Source organism: Mus musculus, chromosome 4 (genome assembly GCF_000001635.26).
Source record: "Mus musculus strain C57BL/6J chromosome 4, GRCm38.p6 C57BL/6J".
NCBI lineage: Eukaryota > Metazoa > Chordata > Mammalia > Rodentia > Muridae > Mus > Mus musculus.
The window spans coordinates 47,183,771-47,198,580 of record NC_000070.6 but is presented as its reverse complement, the minus strand read 5'-3'; positions in this window follow the sequence as shown (position 1 = coordinate 47,198,580).

The following is a 14,810-nucleotide window of genomic DNA, read 5'->3' as shown; positions in this document are numbered from 1 at the left end:
CAGTGGTGCACACAGACTGTAGCTGTCAATCTTTATTGATAGAGACCATCAGGCTCACAATCCCATCTGCACTCACCATGCAGAAACACTTCTCCATTCTACATAGTTCTCAGAAATCTTCTACCTTATTCTGCTCCATTTTATTAAAGGGCAAAATCAGCTGATCACCCACCCCTTAAATTGTTTCCCATGATCCACAAGTAGGCAATGACCCATGTGATGATTTCAAACTATTTAATCAGCCATTGGATAGGAACGTTGGGCAATTCTCAAAATGGGAATCACCCTTCTGCTTTCGTGCTTGACTTTTTAAAAATCACAGGGCTTCATCAGGCTGGAAAGATGGCTCAGCACTTAAGTACCCATTGCTCTTATGGAGGGCAGGGATTTGATTCCCAGCATTGCAGATTCCAGAAGCTTGCAATTACATATAGCTCCAGCTTGGCCGGGGGGGGGGGGGGACTGATGTTCTCTTCTGACTCAGTGGGCACCTACAGTCATACACACACACACATATACCTCACACTTGAAACATAAATGAATAAACAGATCATCTGTGGCAGTGTAGCCAACAGAGAGGTCCAGTTAACTTCCCTTTGCCTCATTATAATGATATCTGCACATCATGAGACTTGAAAACTGTGTGTTCCCTTCGTGCCTCTGACACCCTGTCATATCCAAGAACAAGAACAAACTCTCTGCTGGAAAAATCCCCATTCACTCCTGGGACTCCCCACCTTAACAGATGAAGAACCACCCCCCTTCATCACAGTCTCTACTCCCTGTCACCCTGAGTGTGCGTACCTTGCTCTGAGGTAAACTCACTCCCAACTCCTTACTTTGTACCTTCTCTAAATTCTTTTCCCAGCAGTGACAAGAGCCTGGACACCCTGGGTAGAGGTCTCCATCTCTCTGTACCTAAGATCTCCCCAGCTTTCACCACCAATGTTCAATCGGCTGGCATTAAGGTCTCTATCACAAGTGATCTCTTCTCTTCTCCCAATGCCTCTGTAACAGTATTCTCAACAACTGTTCTATCAACATGTTTGGAAGATACCCTTTCAGAAAATGGAGCCCAGGTCCTCACCCTGGACAGCCCCCACATCCTGGCTCAATTCTCTGCTTCCTAACTTTTGTGAACTCTGTGTTCCCGTACAGATAGCCCAGTCAAAAATACTGCCTGTCCCCCCTACCCCTGTGACACTACCTGTGTAGCCACATGCTTGCACACCCCAGCCCCAACCATCGCTCCCACTTCTAACCCGGGGGGGGACCCTGCTCTAGCCAAGTGCCCCTACTTCATGTCTCCTTCACCAACAAGCTAGCAAAAGGAAAGCCTTGGTTCTGCTGTGGCCTCTGTTCTTAGAACCTATGAGATGATGCCAGCTCACATGGTTTGGACCATAGGACATCCTTAGCTCAAAGGATCAGCCCAGCAGCCTAGGGCAGGGCTGTGCCCTCATCCTCATGACAGAGATGAGGAAGCCAATAACATCAACACTCTCAAAGTCAGTCAGTGGATAAAGGGCAGAGCCTTCTGGCTTCCCATTCATGTTTCATTCATTCACTCATTCATTCACTCATTCATTCATTCATTCATTCATTCATTCATTCTGTTTCACTTGCCTTCTCAAAAGAGCAATAGAACTACTGATCAGGTCCACCTCACTGTCTACACAGCACAAGAAAAGACAACTTGGGAGTTTTTCTATCAACATGCTGGGTCCAAAGAAGCCCACAGGGGCTGAGACTGACACGGTATCTTGTGGTTGGAATGGGGTCAGACCCATCCCCACCCCCACCTCACCTCCATGCCCAGAGCTGCCTGTGGCCTGTGAGTACCTAGGAAAGAACAGGGCTTCTAGAACACTAAGAAAACTCCGAAGCACAAAGTGTCTCAGAAAAGACTGTCCCCAGAAACACATAAAATCAGACATAACTTTTTATATTTGTTTCATTGGACAAGGCAAGTTTTAATTACTCAGAAAATTATCAGAGCAGCCTTTTTGCCAAAATGCTAACATGCGCATGTGATGAGGGATTTTTTTTTTTTTTGTAAGCCAAATTTCCTCTCTCATGTTTGGGGACCTCATGAAATGGAACACCTACCTTCTTCAAAAGATACTTTGAAGCCATAAAAATGTTCATAGGCTTTGACTCAATAATCCCTTTCTGGGAAGCTAGCCTAAGAAAACACACTGAAATATGGCAAAAGCCATATGTAGAAAAATATCTATCAAAGAGCTACTCAGTTAAAAACTGGAGTCAACCCAAATAGTCAATGAAGGAGAAGGAGGGCAGCTAAGTCTAAACCTTGAAGAAATATTCTATAGCCATTAAAAATGAGGGGCATAAAATTCATGAAGGGTCACAGAAAACGCTTATGATAAAATATTAGGTGGAAACGCCTGGAAAAATATCCAAATGCACACAAGTTGTAAAAGCAAAAGGGAAATGTAAAAATGTAGTTGTCACTATGTCAAAATGGTAGGCTTATGGATTTGTACCTTGTTTTCAATTTCCCCTTTTGTTATTTTATCTCTACTTTTTCATAACAGTTGAAATCTCTTTAAGAAAAAGAAAAACAATGGGAATTAGTGATTTAGCCAGGGAAAAACCATCAACAATAAAGATTAGAAGTTGGGATGAAAACTGCCTGTTCCGTCATTAATTGTCATTCGAACACGCCCAATTTTTAAAATGAGGTAAATACAAATGTATGCAAAAAAAAGAAAATATTTCTAAATGTAGTTTTTTTTTTCTAGGCACAAAAATACCAGATTCCATTACTGCAGAAACCATCTAGTGTTTAACCAATTTCTTATTTCTGTGTTTTTCGGTTGCTATGGAGACACACACAAGGACCTTCTTGTGAGGGAGCTTTGAAATGATGCTGAGCGCCTCAGAGTTTCTCTTTCATCCCTAGCACTCTCTGTGCCTTCATCAGTTGGATGTGGATATTAAATGTAGGAAATGAACCCAAGTTCTCATCCAGGGACTTTGGAGGCAGAGGAGAATTGGAAGGGAGCTTTGGAGACTCCATAGAAGCTCTAGTTCAGTGATGTGGGTGAAAGGCAGACATACAAACAGGGTCTTTCAGGAATGAAGCAGTCAAAGTTCTACCCCAGGACTAACCACTAGCCATTTCACACAAGAGCTGGATAAGGGATGACCCACTAGTTGGCTCAACAAGCAAAATATTTGATGCCAAGTCCGATGTCTTGAGTTCAATACCCAGGGCCTACACGGAAGAAGGACACTGTATCTTACAAATTTTCCTCTGACCTCCCCACAAGTGCCACAATCAAGCAATCAACCAGTGGTTCCTTGTTGTTGTTCCTTCTTTCGTTTTTTGTTTTGTTTTTGTTTTTAAGAGGAGGAAAGCAAAGATCTCTGTCCTGGTTATCTGCCACTGTGTTAATAAAAGCACCCTAAAATCCCTGAGTATTTGATTTAAGCTACAGCATCAAGGGTCAGGAAGTTAAGACAGTGCTCAATTGGGTGGTTCTGTTGCTCTTCGTGGCATCTGAGGACACTCGGTGACATCCAACAGGAGACCGTGGCTTTGCTGGAGCATCCTCAGATTGGCAGTGCCCCTCTCATGGTGACTGCCACCCCCACCGTGAGTACCCCAACCATCCCGGGTAGGAGCTTCAAGGTTTCTTGTTGCTCAGATGTCAAAGACGTTTGTTTCTACCCCACAGCATTAATCAAGAAGGGCACTAAAGGCTGCCCAGGTTCAAGGCAAGGGGATTAAAACCCCAGCTCTCCAAGAGAGAGGTAGCAAAGATTGAAGGACCGTCTTGGGCATACCACAGAATCAGACCCACTTTAAATATGTTCAGTTGTGGGGAAACTGTGACCAGGAGGAATGTGGGCAGGAGGCCCATTGCAGACAAGAGCTTGAAGGTAGAGTTCTCACGTGTGTTGGTGGTCGCTGCAAACTGGTAGAGCATTTGTTTATGTATTTGTCTGCCTATTTATTTATAGAGTCTCAATATTGTAGCCCATGGGTCTGGCCTTTCTCCTGCCTCAGCCTCCACAATTCTGGTATGACAGAAACGAGCTGCCACATTTGGTGATGTAACATTTGAGAAGTCTTCTCAACAACATATGAAATCACTCATCCACTTGGGGCCCAGTTGCCCTCACTAGGCATCCATCTGCGATGGTGACTGTTCACTGTCAACTTAAAAGATCCTAGAATCACCTGAAAGATGGGGCTCTGGGTATGCCCTCTGAGGATTATCTTGATTGATTTACAATGTCTGGCTAAGGACCCTCCAAAGATACCCGAGCATCTTAGTCAACATTTGCCTAATCCTGCAGTCACTTCAGGATTCCAGGAGCCTCCCAGGTCTATCACCTCCTGGTGTAGTCCTGAGGGACGCACCCCTCAGCAGCACAAACAATAATTTTATGAAAATGAATCTCTTCCTCCAGCAACATGGACTTCTCCATGTTAGCAGAGCTGAGACAGGACCAAGGGTTCTATTTTCATGCCCAGCACTGCTAACTTCTCTGTAAGCACCCTGCTTTCTGGTGACCTCTCCTAGTGTTCTATTTGTAATGGGGATTTGAGGACTAATTGCAAATCCTCCCTTCATTTCCTTTCCTGACATCTTGGATGCTACAAGAACAGAAAGGACCAGCAAGCACAGCACTGTCCGGGTCCAGTAGATCCAAGGACCAGCAGCCTCCAAGGGGCATAAAAGAGCAATGCCTCAGATTCTGTTCCAGGCAAGTAACTTGAAGAGCCCTCCCGATCACCAGGGCATTTCTTTCTTAGGGGAGAAGGTGGCCCCAGGAAGTACAAGTCTAAGAACTGGTAACAGCTGACCAGGAGCACAGAGCATTTGTCTACCCACACTACTGGAGAGAGCAGCCCTGTAGAGCTCGGTATTAGAATCTAGGACTGGAGGCTGGAGATGGATACGGGAGGGATGCAGGAGCAGTCAGGGGAGGCTATGACCGGCTGAAGGACAAATAGGTTCCCTTGAGAAGGGTTCCCTGTGCCTGGAAGCAGCAAGTATTATAATGGGGACGGATTCCCAAAAAGAGAGAGGGAGGGATGGCTTCAGATTCAGCTGAGTGCCGTGGGGAAGTCACTTCACCTCTTTGTTGACTTCTCTAAAAGCCTGTCTCCCAGGACTATGGAAGCTGCTGGCACCAGGAAGACCTCTAACAAATAGGGCTTCCCTTCCCATTCAAACCTGAGCCCCAAGTGCAGTTGTGTTCATGGGTCTCACCCCAGGAAGGAATATGCAGCCCCTGCATAAAGACCAGTGAAGGCAGGGGATTCACCAAGACCTTGGTCCCGAAAGCAGAGTGGCCTACTGCACTTGGCCCTCAAGTTCCCACAAGCCTGCCCCTGCTCATAACCCTGTCTCCAGTGGCTCTGCTGGGCTTGCTCTACATACAGAGATTCTAAAAAGCTTCCTAAAGTGCCTCCAAATCCTACCATGGTCTTTGGTAATCCCAGAAAAGAGCAAGTAAATGAATAAAAACCAGTTTTTCTCTGATAACACTTTTGGGGGGATACTTAAAAACAAAGATTTGGAAGGTTAAAGATAACTCCAACCCCTCCGACACCTCGGAATGTCCACACGTATTTCCAACCAGGCGATTTCCCCAGCCAGGCTTCACCTTGTTTCTTGGAATGAAGTGTTGAACTCACTGCACCCAAAGTCTATTTTTTTCCTAGAAAACTTTACTAAAAAGCTTTAAGAATTCCATGCACCTTGTCTGTCCGATAGATGACTCAGAATGAATTAGACACCACTTGAAACACATCAAAATGTACTTGGGAGGGTATCATTTTGAGCTACAAGGATGGAAAGACAGATATCTTTCAGAATAAATGTCAAGCATTCTTTTTAGATGACTTAAGTCCCTGCGAAGCTTCCCACTGCCGGCCAATCCATCCCTAATTCAAACTGCAGCTGCTGGCTGACTCTGGGTGAGGATTCCGGGTGCCACTCCGACTGCTCTGTCCAACCCTGGGAAACGGATGCTCTCGGTCTCCTCATGAGCCCAGGGGATCTGGCTCACCCTCTAGGATTCTTTTCTATCACTCTTAGAATCTTCACATGGCTGTGGATGGCTGTGGATGCACAGGAGACTGGAGGACGGGTGTTCTCAGAGTCTGTTTGGTGGACCAGAAACACCAGGACTCTGGGAGTCATTAGGAGTTCAGATTCTCCTACCTGCTGAAGCAAACTCAGAGGTGGAGCTCAAACTTCTGGGTTCTAATCAAGGCACAGTGAGTGATGGTTTATCGTGTCAGCTTGATTAGATTTACACTCGCCCAGGAGAGCACACTTCTGGTTGTGTCTGAGAGCTTTACCAGGGAGGACATACTAAGAGGGGAGGATCCAGTCAAAATGTAGCCAGCATCTTCTCACAAGTGGGGACGTCAGTGGAACAAAATGGGAAAACAGGAAAAACCAAGCTTATACTCTCCCTCTCCTTTCTGGCTGCTCAGAATAAACTATTCCCTTGTAAATCATTTGTTCCTCTTGAGTATTTGTCACAGTGATGAGAGAAGAGCACAGACAAACCAGGCATGAACAGAGGTTGCTTCAAATGCCAGCAATGCCGCTCACTACCTGGCCAGGTCACCTTTTCACCATGTGCCTCAGTTTCCTCACGACACGATGAATGGAAGTAGCCTCTACCACTCCCACTCCAGGGCTGTTTGATGACTAAGGGAGTGCATTCAAGTAGAGCCTCTAGCCCGTTCTCCCTACGGCCAGGAAGAGAGGAAGGCCAGGCAGTGTCTTGGAGAGAGTGACTCCCCTAAACTTCCCTTCAGGAGATGCTATTACGCAGGTCTCAGCCAGTCCCTGGTATTTCAGAAGTGCTCCACAAATGAACACCACCATTTCTTGGAGGAATCTGAACTTTCATCCATCTTAGTAGTTTTGACCAGGTGGAGCTCAGGAGTCAAAGGCCTCTGAGAGTTTGGTGCAGAAGAAAGAACAGCAGTTTTACAGTTCACTGTCCAATGTCCTATGCACAAGGAAAGCCACACCAAACTCCCTGAGGAGGACTCCAGTCACTGTCAGGACTCCTTCCTCTCCTTCCCAGGTTTCCTCAGAGATAGCCAAGGCTGCCCTTGGGTTTGGACTGTCATCTGTGATCACGGTGTTCTCTATATCATACATGCCCCCAAAGGCATTTGATGTCCATTCTCAATTAAAAGCCTCAGAACTAAGAATCAGACGGAGCAATGGTGAGTCTTCCATCTGTCCAGGAGAATATCGCTAACATCACCTAACCTCACCCTATTCCAGGAGGCTGCTCTTCTCCCTGATGCTATTTGCTCTTTCTGATGCTCTATTTTCTCAGAGATTCTAGAATGTTCCTGAAGCCCAGAGAACTGAAAGGCATCCAGATCAGAAAAGATGGAAACAACTTCATTTTATAGTTGGCATCAAGATCCAGGGAGAAAACTCAGAGCATCCTCATTGAACCTGCTAGAACAGCAGACCAGTCTCGGGAGTTACAGGGTACCAGTCCAATACATAAAATGCTTCTGTCTCTTTATACCAGAAACAAAAAAACTGCACAATAAAAACTTTAAGTAATATTTTTTGTTGTTATTTTATGAGACAGGGTCTTGCTACATCATCCAGGCCAGTGTGCAACTTGAAGGGACCCTCCTGCCTCAGCCTTCCCAGGGCTTGGATTACAGCTATGTGCCTCCATGCCTGACTAAGAATACCATTTAAAATAGCATAAAATATAAAATGCTCAGGTCCAAACCTGGTTCAAAATGTGAAAAGCCTGCAGTGAAAAGCACACTCATCACTGAGAGAAGCAGACTTAAATAAGCCACTGATTAATTCAGGATCTTAAACATGGCCATTTGCTCTTCCAAGTTTTATCACTGCAACGTCTACATTTGTATCTTTGGTTTGCTGGGACCTGGTTGCTTTATATGTGTGAAGGAAAGGTTTGACCTGTGGACGCATGATCCCAATCCCATGGCTTAAGATTGCCTTTCCTCAATCAATCACCTTGCAAAAATTCTTTTTATCAAAAATGTGAAATCTTAGTTCTGAGCTCTCAAGTTCTATCACATTGGGTCATAGTTCTAACTCAGCCAGGAGCGTGCCATGCTGGCTGCTGCAGACATGTGGTAAAATCTGTGATTGTGAAGTAGGGGTCCCCCCATGCGTTCTTCCTCAACCCTGGATTCTAGATCTTGATAAAGAAGTGCAAGGAGTTTAGTGGAGAATGCGTAGACTTCTCCACAGATTGCATTAGTTGCCTGTTTCACTCTGTGAAGGCAACTTAAGAAAGGAATGGTATTGCAAACTTTATAAGCTCCAGTACAGAGGAATACCATGGCCAAGAACTAGGAGTGGGTGGGTAGGGGAGCAGAGCGGAGGGAGGGTATAGGGAACTTTCGGGATAGCATTTGAAGTTTGAAATGTATATAAATAAAATGTCTAATTTTAAAAAATGAAAAAAAAAAAAAGAAAGGAATGGTTTATTTTGTTTCGAGGTTTGAGGGTGCAGAGTCCATCGTGGTGTAGGGGGCATGGTGTGAAGATTTTCTGCAGAGAGAAGAAAGCTTGTGCTGGGCTCACTTCCCTCCCCCTTTTTCCTTCGATCTGAGACACCAGCCTGGATGGTGCTGTTCACAGTCAGGGTAGCCCGGGTCTGTGTCTTCTGGGTGATTCCAAACCTAAGATCAACCATCAAATTACAACTCAGGACATGCTGGATCAGCCTTTGACTTTCCGTTCTTCGCTGCCTATGCCCCTGCTTCCTGCAATGCTTCTGTTCTTCTAGAAGCCATCGTTTAATTTTGTTCCAAAAACATAAATTTAACTGTTTAATTAAGTTTATATATGCTTGGCTTGGGCTCTCTGTTTTCACAAGCCGGTCCTTATCTCTCCATCCTCGTACCATTTCCTGAGCTCTGGGAGCCTGAGAATCTTAGAGGCACACGACTGATGTAATCTGTGGAAGGATGCTATGAATCTCTTCTCCGAGTTCCAGACAAGTGGTCTTCTTCTTCTTCTGGCTGCGTTTGAGGGGCTTGGGCTGCTACAAGCATTCAGTCATCTGCAGGGTTTCAGACACAAGTAGATGGATGGAGTATCTTTCCTCACTCATAAGGGGAAAGAGATCCTCTGTCTCCCAGCCCCTCCCTCCCTCTTCTCCTCCAGCAGCATCTGTGACCACAGGACACAGGGAAGTAGTGGGGTGTCCAGACAACCTGGGCCAATGGGCCTCAGACAGCCTGGGACGGATTACTAGTAGGAGAGAGAGGACAGGGTTTTTTAATGTGTGGTCCCTGATTACCTGGGAGCTGGAACTCCATCATCAACCTCCTGGATCAGAAACTCTGGGCTGTGCCCAGCCTCATGCTTAATCAGCCATTGGTTGACTCTGATGCAGCAAGGCTGCTAGCTTCCCTGCTGGTACCAGACTATCAAGATCTGACAGCCTGCTTCTGCTGAAACCCATTCCTCAAAACTCTCTGGTCTCACTTCCTTCTCTAAAACTGGCATGATAATGCTACCCGATCTCCTCAGACTTATTTGGTTTCTTTTCTTGTTAATGTGACAAAATTCACAGCAGAAACAACTTTAGCGGGGATAGATTTCTTTTGACTCTTGGTTTCAAAGAGAGCTCAGTACGCCATGACAGGAGAGGCCACAACAGCAGTCATGGCTCTGAGGCACAGGATCAAATAGTGTGGGCTGTTGCCCTGCACAGACCACAATGCAGAGAGCACAGCTGAGCAACCTTCAAACGCTCTCCCATGGTGGCCCACCTCCAGCAACCAGGCCCACCTCCTAAAGGTTCCGTTGACTTCAAAATAACTCCACAAGCTGGGAACCAAGCTTTCAAAACATGAGTTGGCGGGGGAAGAGCATTTCAGATTCAAACCATAACAAGGCTTTTGTTCACACGACTATGGGGAGCCATGTAAATCATTTAAGGATTACTTAATCATTAGCATGCAAGTCTCCTTTGCCTCAGCTGTTTGTAAGGCCTCAATGGCATGTATGACAGTTGAATAACAGTTATTAAATTTCTACAGAGGTACTTGGAAACAATAGCCCTCTCTGCTGTGTCTTCATAACTGGCAAGTACTTACAACTGTCTTCAGCACACAGAGAAAACAGAACTCTGAGGTAGTAAATGATCCTTCCAGGGCCATAATGAGACTCCAGGTCTGGGTCCTAGGCCACTTTCGAACTAAGCACCTACATCATGAGCTCTCAGTGATCTGGCCTGCAGGCTTCGTTCACTTGGGTCCCTGTGTTAGTCTACTCTGGGAAGGAAAGATGTGGTTAACCAGGATAGAGTCAGTGGGGTGGGAAGTTCTTTGCAGGAGGCAGCTTGTCCTCTGGTTCATGGCTACTCTCTAACTCTTAATGAGGTCCAATCGATGTTAGCCTACAGTGGTGGCTGGAAAGACTGAGCCAGCTCCCATTTCTGACTCCAATATTTCTCATCTGGGTGTGTACTTTGAATTAGGTACATCACCCCTTAGAACTGCCTTCTTCTCTCAGTAGTTTCTTTCTTGTTATTGACTTTTACAGGCAAGGTTTTGTTAAACTGCCCAGGTTGGCTTTGACCATAGTAGTTGAGGCTAGCTTTAAACTACATCTTTCTGTCTCAGTCCCTTGACTACAAGGGATTGCCAAACAAGACATTAAGCATATCTCATGTGCCTTTCCATACCTTGTGAGACTCCTGGGAGGGGGATTTGGGTATGTGACTATGATTGTCATTTCTCCTAGGTAAAATGCTTTATTACCCACCTCCCAGAAGCACCGTAGGACTTAGCTTACACAATGTGGATGCTGTGGAAGCCCTCTGCAAACTGTTAAGTGCACACACCAGTATGGGCTAGGAAGGTACAGAGGAGGCAGTGGTAGAGTTTGCTGAAGATGCACACCACTGGTCCTGGCAACCCCATAGGCCTCTGCGGTCTGGCGAGGCCAACAAGGCACTGTGCAGCTGGTGGGAGGGGAGTGGGGACTGGTGGAAAATCAGGCAGGATGTGTGGTCTGACCCTTGCTGGGGAGTGGCCTAGAGCCACAGGGACTTACAGACCCTTTAGGCAGACCTGCAGGCATGTGCCATCGGCTCAGCATGGTCTTCCTTTGCCCTGCTTCCTGGCTAACTGAAGGCCCTCTGGAAACAGGCCCAAGGAGTCCGTTTGCAGAGAGCAAGAGTGTCAGGTCACAGGATGAATGCGGACAAGACTCCCTATGTGGGTTTGTTCTCCCAAACAGGTGGGAATCCCTCCACAGTTCCGCTATTCCTCCCTCAATGTCCTTAAGTCCTAGAATTTCCCTACCCACTCCCTTTTCCTAAACAATGGTAAGTGTGTCCACCCCATGGGGCATCCAGACCCTGGATGTAGCATCCATATTTCTGGTGGGGATGATTGGAGCTTGGGTTCAGGCAGCTGGGGGTGTGGCCTCGGGGCCCATAACTCACCCTTTGTCCCTCAGTTTCTCCACCTGCAGAACAAAAACCATAAGCATCCTCTGAGACCCATGATCAGTGAGCTGATAAGAGTGTGGGGACCTGGCTAGCTCAAGGGGATGCTCTAATGTTACCCCATCCTGGGGAAAGTAGAAGTGTCTGAGACTGTTAGGGGCCTGGGAGCCTCACATGAGAGCCGTACACATTTCTTTGGAGGCTTCTGAAAAAACCTGGAGACAGTCTGAGAATTTCCCTGTCCCGAGGCCTAGGTGGCGATTGGGGATGGGGGTGTGGTATCAGGGAAGCACAGTAGCTTAAAGCTTTGTGCTGAAAGCCAGCCAAGGCCTCTTAAAAGAAGTCCTGTGGTCAGGGCAGCTGGGCCTGTGGTGAGTCCAAGGTAGACCACAGGCAGGGCCTCTACAGTGAGTGAGGCCTGCCACCAGAGCCAGGGGAGGCAACGTCAGGGGGAAGCTGGCAACTCCAGTTCGGAGTTTCTAGAACCGAATCTTGGCACTCCTCCCACCTCTCTGATGTCGAGCATACCAGGAGGGCAGGAAATGGTCATTTCAAAGACTAGACCAGTCATTTGGCAAAGGGGTCAGAGGCAGAGGTCCGAGAATTCGAAGGGCCTGCAGAAAAGCCTTGCCCACTTCCTTCTCCACATCCTTTCTTCTCTGGCTTGTCTGACATAGACAGACATATCTTAGAGATCAAGACCAAGGAAGAGAGATCTAGGCACCAGAAGGAAAGAAAACTGAGGGTTTAGGTTGGGTAGAGGAAACTGAATCTGGTGGGGTCTCCCTCAGCAAAGGACCACACCGATGGGAAGGACACACAATCCCTCAACTCTGCCACTGGTCCATGTCCCACTGTCTCTGCCTCTGTGACACTCTACGATTTCCAGGCAAGGGTTCTTATACTCATTATACAGACAAAGCAACAGAGATTCAGAAAGATGACCACACCATAATCCACGACTGGCTGTCACTGAGTGCAATCAACTTTGTCAAACAAGGCATTAAGAGTACCTCACGTGTCTGTCTGTAACCTGTGAGACTTGTGAGAGAGAGAGAGATCCGTTGATATCCTCATGCTGTAGACATGGTGTCAAGGTGCCCAGATGGTTTCTGCGGACACCAGACTCCATGCTCATAATAATGATACCACCCTGCCCAGTGATCTGTTACAGGGTCAGCCTACATCTTCTGACTTCAAGTTCAGCCTTTTCCTGCTGCCCTTTTACCTATGTGTTAGTGCCCTAAGGCTGGCTGCTCCTCTGGTAGGAAGGGGTGCTCCATCCTGAAGAGGCATCTTAGTCCTAACTGTAGGTTCATATGGCAGAATGATGTAGAGGTGATGGGGGTGGACCTAGTTTCCTTCCAGGTTGGGGTGGAAAGATGCAATGAACCCAGGAAGGTTGCTAAGCAACCCCTCCCAAACAGTTTCTAGATCCTGCCTTTTCTTTCTAGGCTATTCATCCTTCTTCATTCTCCAGTTTTCTTCCTTCCTTCCTTCCTTCCTTCCTTCCTTCCTTCCTTCCTTCCCTTCTCCTCCTCCTCCTCCTCCTCCTCCTCCTCCTCCTCCTCCTCCTCCTCCTCCTCCTCCTCCTTCTCCTTGGTCTACATGGTCTCATATATCCCAGGCTGGCCCCATTGTGGATGACTATGAACTTGTAATGCACCTACATCACCTCCTGGGTGCTGGGATTATAGACACGTACCACCATGCCTAGTTCACATTTGCTAGGCAAACACTCTGTCAACTGAGCTAGTTTCCCAGGCCCACATTCTGTGGCATATTAAGAACCCTGTCTGTGCCTCATGCCAAGTTGTATACACCATGGTTAAGGCAGGCAACCGTGGCTGCCCTGATGGAGCTGCCTGTACAGCTTGGCTGGCCTACAAGCCTTGGTTTCCTGCCTCTCAGATTTGTCTCACCTGTACTTACAACCGTCTTCAACACACAGGGAAAACAGAACTCCGAGGTAGCGAATGATCTTTCCAGGGCCATAATGAGACTACAGGTCTGGGTCCTAGGCCGCTTCTTCCAATTCTTCCCAACCAGATGCTGTCTCATCTACAATGCAATTGCTATACACCCGGTGGAATGTCGCCCCTCCTGCCACGTTCCTGTTACCTTTGGGAAGTGTTTATCAAGCGCCTGGCAGTCGTATTTGTCTGGTGTAGACTTCAGGTAGATGTTGGGAGATGGGAACGGAATACAGGTGTTCTAGACCACATGTTCTAGAACAGCCAGGACTGTGTCTCACTCTGGTATCGTTCATTCAACTCATCACTCATTCATTCATTCATTCATTCAGCAAATATGTCCTGAGCCCTTATCATGTGACAGAGTGTTCCAGCAATGGATTTGTAGTAGTGAACCAAACAGAGGGAGAGACTGGCCTGTGTAACATATTGGAAGAAACAATCAGGTGGCTAAGTCAATGGCCAAATGCATATATAGACTCTGGATGCTCAGAACCTAAGGAAGGTGCCTGTTGACTATGTATATCCACAGGCCAAGTGTTTATCTAAACTAATTGGCCTCTTGAAGCCAGCCCACCTTCTCCTGCGCTGTGAGGGTTTCAAAGAACGGGAAGGAGATTGTGTTGAAATTAGTCTTCCCTGCCTTGGGAACCTAGGGCCACTGAGGTGTCAGCCTGAGGTTTGGATTAACTAAAATAAACTAAACGTTAGAGTCACTGAAATGATTCAATTTCAGGAAACACCAGGCCCAGGGACAGCAATAACAAAAATAATCAGGGCAAACATTTACACAGCACACACTGTGAGCCAGCCCCATGAGAAGCCCCTGGCTCCCAGCAGATGACAAGGCTGCATCGGAAGGAAGGGGAGGCTCGTGGAGGGGTGACCCTGATCAGAGCTGTCCCCTAGGGCCACCATTGTTCACTCAGACTCCACTGTCTCCTCAACTACAGAAAGCTGTCAGGCCCGGTGCCTTTGAAATTCCCAGGGACTTAATGGCAGAAAAGACAGGTCTTCCCAACAAAGAGGAAAATCTGACTCCCTAAGGAGAAAATCTGTACTCTGGGAGGGATTTTCTAGAGCCTCCCGAGGAGCCTTTACACCCTGAAAAGGAAGCCGGACCATCTATGAAGCGCCTAATGTATACCTGGCACCATGCTAGGCTCTCTTTATACTGTCATTTGCTAGACACTACTTCAGCATAGAGCTTTACCCGGGCATGGAATGCCGCTGTGCATCCAGCCCATTGGGCAGAATATTTCATGTTTTCACTCTACGCCTACCCCTGTGTCTCTGAGCACCCTCATCCCTACCCCCACCACCCTGGATTTTTGTTGTTACCCCACTCCCTGTGACCCA